The sequence below is a fragment of the Pinus tabuliformis genome, chromosome 8 (genome assembly GCF_031772625.1).
Source record: "Pinus tabuliformis cultivar Carrire ecotype Pingquan chromosome 8, CPIR1, whole genome shotgun sequence".
NCBI classification, from domain to species: domain Eukaryota; kingdom Viridiplantae; phylum Streptophyta; class Pinopsida; order Pinales; family Pinaceae; genus Pinus; species Pinus tabuliformis.
In genome coordinates, this window is record NC_142294.1 from 1,638,442,082 (window position 1) to 1,638,449,713 (window position 7,632).

Below are 7,632 nucleotides of genomic sequence, written 5' to 3' on the forward strand. Positions count from 1 at the left end.
GAAAAATGACAAAGCTAAACCCAATTCCTCTGAGGTGGAAGTAAAACAAAGCAGTAGTATATAGCAAAATGCATTCAGTAACCATGCTCTGGAAAAGTATTAAAAAAACAAACAGAGTATCTCATTTGTCTGCTTCTTCCCCATATCTTACTATTAAAAAAATAACCATATTTCCCCTAAAACAGAATAAATGAAGAACTAATCCTAATCTTGGTGGCATAATAGCATGGGCCAGTACATCTAATCCCCAAACTCTCAACTGAAACTCCCCACTACTAATGGAGTGGCAAGAGACGCGAGGAAGAAGTTGGAGATGAGAGGGATTCTTTTGTTTTTTATGTGGAAATTGCGGAATGAGGATGCATTTAATATTTAGGACGCAGGTTATATGCCCGGCTTTATGTTGACATGTATTTTACATGTGTTGCGCACTTAGACCCATGTGTTCCACCATATTCTACACTGTCAACACCAAATTTTTAATAAAATAAGAAAACATGTTTTACACTGCGACACCACTTTTTGAAAAAAAATAATAAAAAAATTTGCGAAGACATGTGTCAGTTGAATAGAAAATGTGCTTGCCTATGAGCACCTCAACTTTCGTGTTATAAATGCATTATTTTGACACTCTACTTTTTATTTTTTTATAATTTTGTTTAGTTGATTCTGTCGTTCTTAATTAAATGGAAAATTGTTACTTTCCAGGCATTTAGTTTCATTTTTATTTTTAAAGGTGTTTTCTGATTATTTTATGTTTTGGATTTTTTAGTCCAAATCAAATGGTGTTATTTAATTATTTAAAACATTTTTTTATCTCTTTTAAATTAGAAAAATTATTTAGGAATCATCTTTTAATTTAGAAAATTGGAAAATTGTTAATTTTAATTTTAACTTATTTATATTTTTTTTGACAAATTTTAAGTTTGATTAATTTGTATTTGACTTTTATAAGATATGTTTTATGGTTTTGCCTCACCAAATTAGAAAGGGAGAAATCAAAGTTTTAAGTTATTTTAATTTAATCTATGTAATTCGATTTTGGTTTTAAATCCATTTATATTTAATATAATTTAGACATTGAAATATTGAGATATCTCCAACAATCGAGTAGTCTGAGTTCTACACAAAAGCTAAAGAAAACATATCATTAGATTGCTCCCATATATATAGGGTGATAAAAGATACATTGCAAAGCACAACAAAAGCGTGTGATACAATAATTTTGAGTTGTAAGCACATGATATGCATTCCACGAATCAAAGTAATTATTTGTTAAATTGTATGTTTCTTGTCAAGGCCTTTTAAACCTTGTGCATTCCACATTGCAAACTTATTATGTTTTTCCTGATATTCTCTAAACTAATGAGAGCAGCGAAAGCCAATGAGAGTAGAGTTGGTAAATTAGGAGTTGATATATATATATATATATATATATATATATATATATATATATTAACTATTGGTAAAACAATGGGTTATTGAAAGTGAAGCCAAAACACCAACTGTAGTTTGACTATTTCACCTCTATTTTATTTCAATTATTAATTGTATTTTTATAGTTTATTTTATTTAAAAAAAAATTATCATTGTTATTATTTATGTAATTGACTGAGTCAAAATGTTTATAGAGTAGGACATTACAACATCCTTTCCATACTAGATTAGAGAGCACCTGTAGACACAATAATGAGGGAGAAGAATGAGCTTGATAGATCTCCCTCCTTATTAAATAGACCTTGAACTACTAATTGGTGGAGCCAAAGGCTAACTAGGACTAAATGCTACTGGAGATTTTGCCTTTTGAGACTCATTGTTTGTTCTGGTACACAGAGTGAAACCAATATCCTTAACATAATTATTTGTTTGAATACTCAATTGAGATTATGATTTACTAAAAAGGAGGGTCACCATAGAATCATGCATACTATGATCCAAGCTTTAGCACTCAAATTAAGTGTTAAATAAGTTGATGTAATTGATAAGTTAACATTTGTTTTCCTACTTTAAGGAGAACAAACCCTTTCATATCCATAAAAACATGTTGATATTAAAGCAAACCTTACTTTGAAAATGAAAATGAAAATAGAATAAACATTCAAATTCACGACACATAAATCCAGTTATAAAAATTAACATATATTCTTGTAGCAGATATTTTATAATAACCAAAATTATATAAAAGCATATAAAAATCTCAACCAACAACACAAAATTATCAATGTAAAACCAAAATAATTTTACACATCTATCAATTGTTCTCACCTCATCATCAAAAGTATATCGAAAAGTAAATAGGCATTTTCAGCTTGATTAAAAGGAATAAGGGCTTAACCAAAACAAAGATGGATGAATGTTAACCATTTGTCTCTGGGATATAGGACCTGGAAGTGACAGATTGTTTTTAAGATTTTTTTATTTTTTTATTTTATCATTTTATTATATAAGTATATATTTATTTTAACAGTAAATTTAATATGAGTAAATTTATTTTAAAATGAGAAAACAATGTGTATTTTTTTATTGTTTAAATTATATTTTTTAATGTTATAGAGATTAAATAGCATGTGTATGGAGTGATTTTATCAGCGTAAATTAAATTAGTTTATACAATACTAAAATAAATTTTTTTAACAACTTTTTTCTATATATAGATATATATGAAGTTGATATCAGGTTAAACAAGTTTATACAACATTAGAATAATTTATTTTAACAATTTTTTCTATATATATAAAGTTTATATAACTTGTTAAAATATTTTTGAAAAGTATAAGGTTTAAACATCTTACTCTTATCTATATATATATATAGATAACTTCTAATTACTTTACAAGAAATTATATTGGATTATATAGACAATTAATTAAATATGTATAGTGCATTTTTTTCCTTTTTATTATAGCCTATTTTTTTTAGAGTATTTTTTATTTTTATTAAAAAAAACCTCTAAGTTCATAAGAAAAAAAATTTCCGTATATTTAATTAACTTGTAATGGACAATTTGCTAATCAAATTTCATCCATACTTAAACTCCCTTAACCCAACTCCTAACAACATGTTAAAAAAAAGACACAAACAACTAAAATTCCTTAAATTTAACCGGACAAGAATAAAATTTCTGCAATATGTTGATAACATCAAATAATTTGGAAAATTTGAGTTACCCTGATCAAGTTACATTACAATTTTTTAATAATGTTGAATTCATTTCCGCCACTAATGATTTTTATTTTTTTTTAATTTAACGAGATTTCAAAAAATATTTGCTCTCCAAACAAATTTGCGGCTCGGTAAACAACTTTTAGTAAATAGGTTTCGTACGTGAAGCATTACATATATGGGCACACGACATGAAAATATCGTTCGGAATTTTCCGAAACAGGAGTTGCCATGATAGACTCAACATGAACAGATTAGGAGCATTTGGCCGTACAATCATCATCATTCCCGTACATCTGGAAACATTGATGTGACTAACACTCTGACCACTCGACCCAGTTGCACCAACTTCACTCCCATTGCTTTCAGCACAAACCAGGGCCGCTTGCAAATACTGACAATGCTTCCTCAACCTATTTGAGAAATTGAATGAATTATGAATAGCTATCATGGAAGCATGGTATGCTAAAAATATCACATTGTCATCAAAGTTTCTGCTTGCAAAAGTTTATAGCAAATTAAATGTTAGTGTGGAATTAAGAAGGACATGCTATAATTATTTTAGAGTTAGATTTTCCCAAAATATGATTAGCGGTTCATCACGATTTACAGCGATAGAATTTGACGGGTAAGTTGTCCTTCACGCTGTGTTTAAAATTTTGCAAAGTTGACAAGATCTTTACTTGATATTAGGAAAAAGTATAAAAACAGTCCAATTTGACGAGTAACTCTGTTTCGAAATTCCATCTTTGATCACTAATAAAAAAATATAATTTACGGGCTGTCGCAACTTGCACGAACACTTAACTGACAGAACTTGCAGACTGAACTATTTGGAAAGACATGCAACAATGAAGGTCTTTCATGGCGGTTCTAGGTTCTCCCAGAATGTCAGGTGGTGAATATAATAATATTTATAAATAGTTGCAACATTGAAAATAATGTTACAGCAGTGGTGACGAGTATGGCGTTGGAAGGTGGTGGTCAGCGTTGCGTTGGAAATGGGTACATGTTACAGGTGTTATCACATGGGCAGTAGTTACAGGTGTTGCGTTGGAAATGGCTGAATCATAATGCCATCTTATTTTATAAATGGCGCATTGTGATGGTGGATCTTGAAATAATTCAACGCACATGGATGAAGTCAAATAATTGAAGTAATCAGATCTCGGAATATTCCAGTAAACTGCAATATCCTGCACAAGTCCTGATCATTTGATTGAGGAGAGGGATTCTTTTGTTTTACCTGCGGAAGTTGCCAGATGAGGATGAATTTCATTGTACTGTTGGGCCTATAAGACATGTTTGATAGATTTGATGCACGTCATATCCGTGTAAGATTTCGTGACCAGAATCTAGATCAATATTTCAATAGATTTGGTGATTTAGATTCACCAAATCTAGATCAATATTTCAATAGATTTGATGATTTAGATTCACTAAATCTAGATTAATATTTTTAAATTTATTGAACCACAAATACTTAGGATAGTATATGTTCATTGTTGAATTGAAATAGGAACATAAATAGTTAGAATAGTATATGTTCATTATTGAATTGAAATAAAAACAATATTAATATTTAATGATAAGCATAGATTGTCTCACTTATTAATGAATTGTAGTCTAATCGTTATATTTTTTTGCCTTTGAAAGCTATTGAAATTCTGGCTTAACCGCAATACCAATACCTTTTGAAAAATTAGGAAAAATAAATTGTATAGATATGTTTCAGTTGAATAAAAAATTTGTTTGACTATGAGCACATCAATTTTCTGGTAATAAATGCACTAGTTTTTGTTTAATTAATTTATGTTTTGAATTTTTTAGTTAGTTGGCGAATTAATTTTTGGTCTTCTGTGATTTCAACAAATTCTGTAAGGAATTTAGGGAAAGTTGACTGGAAAATATGACAGTAAAACCTCCAAAATTTTAACTAGCATAGTAGTAGTTAGGTTTAAGTTAGTTATATTTTTTTAAAATTATTATATGTTTTAAGTTATTTGGTTTGTATTTGACATTTTGGAATAGATTTTATGGTTCATTTTGGCCCCACTAATTTAGAAATGAGGAAATCATATTTTTAAGTTATTTAATTTGTATTTGACTTTTTGGCATAGATTTTATGGTTGATTTCTATATAATTTGGGTGTCTTGGAGCTTTCAAGATTTAGAGTCCATTTATACATTAAAAATATAATTTAAACACTGAAACTTTGAGGCCTAGAGTCCAATTATACATTAAAAATATAATTTAAACAATGTAACCTTGAGGCCTATAGTCCATTTATACATTAAACATATAATTTAAACAATGAAACTTTGAGATCTCACGAAGAATAAGTGATCTGTTTTTGACACAAAAAGCCAAAAAGATCATCTCTTTAATGAGATTGCTCCTTTATAAATAAGGTGATAAAAGAGGTATTACAAAGAAAAAGTTGATGTGTAGTCTAAACAGGCAATGATTTTGCGTGGAAAATAATTGTTTTTCTAGCACGATTTTGATGAAATATGGTGGAATTTTTTGGAAATTCAGGGTAAAATTGTCAAGTTTCAGAATCTTAGGTGCTCCAGGAGTCCTTGAGGGTGTTGAATCTATTTCCACCATTTAAAAAACAATTCAAATGTTCCCAGTTTTAGATTCTTTGAGAAAAAAAATCGTCGTATTTCGATGAGAAAATCATCGTCTTCTTAGACAAGTCCAAAAGATGTGGGATATACTTTCCATAATGATATAGATATGAGAATGGATATGGGTATGAGAATGTGAGGGGATGGGATATGGTTCATAACTTGAGGGAAAGCGAGGTAATAATGGACAAAATATAATATAATGGTCAAGTATGGTTAACAAGTTTACCCATGTTCAAACATGGTCAAATGAGTTCAACAATGATCAAACATGATCAAAGATTGTCAATAAGTTCAATCATAGTCAACCTTGTTCAACCATGGTTATATAAGCTCAACTATGGTTAACCATATTCATTCATGGTCAACCATAATCAACCATAGTCAACCATTGATAACATGGTCAATCTCGTTGACCATGGCCAAACATGGTCAACCATGGTCATCCACGATCAACATGGTCAAACCCTAGACATGCCCTCACTGCATTCTGGATATTGGTGTAGTCTCACTCTCTCCAATGGATAGCCATCATAACTGCTTACAACATATATGTTATGTTAGTCCCCCCATCCCACCCACACCCTCCCCCACCAACAAACAAAAAAAGACAAAACATTTATTCCTTTCAAGTGGGTTACTTCTAAGTCATGTGAATCCATACAACTAGGCACCTCTCAGTCATGTAAATCATTGCAACTAGTCACCTCTTAGTTGTGCAAATCTATGCAATTGTACTCTTTAAAAACAAAACAAAGGATCATGCGACTACATCATGCATAGGTGCACAAATCCACAGTGCTGATTTTGTTTAGTTCACATATATTCACACTATTGAGCTACTAAAAGTCGCATGGGAAATAATATCCTTCTTTCAAATTCATTTTCACACTGGATCCAAAGAAATAAGGATGTAATTTGTAGGTACTAATCATAGAAATAAGTTAAGATTTAGTTAACATATTCTTTGTATCCTCATTTTGACTGCTCACACAATATATTTTGTTAGCTTTGAGTGTTTTTTCCTTTCTTAGTGTCACAAAACATGTCCATGATACCGACCACCTAGACCACCATTTGAATAGACGAACAAGACTAGAAATTAGCTATTAACCTAGCTATTTTAGGACCTTTAACTATTGTAGTAGCTCGCAACATGTATTGGATTCCTCCGTATTCACACTTAGCTATTGATTGTGTTTTTCCCATTATTTCCATGCACCCTGCCTTGAAATATATTTTTGGCACCCATTCATAATATGTTTCCCATTGTTTCCTCCCACTACCCCCTTCCTCCTCTCACAACTTGTGCCCATTATTTCTTCCACGACCCCTCATAATATTTTTCCCATATTTCCCCTTACCTTGTCCTTATCCGTTATTTTTCCCACCTTGCTCATGATATTTTGCCTATTATTTCTCTGCACTCTCAAATACATAAACGATATATTAAGTCAATTCTGATAAAAGTGTTGCAGGTTGAATGATATTATATTTTCATTGAGGATTAGTCTATGAAAGAGCTATCAACTCCAACCATCGCCCATGTACGATCTATATTAGATCTAACAAACTACCCACTCTACCTTCTCTACGTTCTTGTCGACCCATCTTTATTTGTCTCTGTAGAGTTTTCCAATGGCATGTTTCAGTCATATTCCCCATTACCGAGAAAAAGTAAGGCAGTGGTTCGAGTAAAAGATACCATCATTACCACCGAGACGATCAAACATCCAACTCACAATCTTAATGCCCCAATTTCAAGAGCGAAGTTGTACCAACTGAGTTATATCCCTCGTACCCAGACCAAGTGGATCATACATGAAAAAATAATAT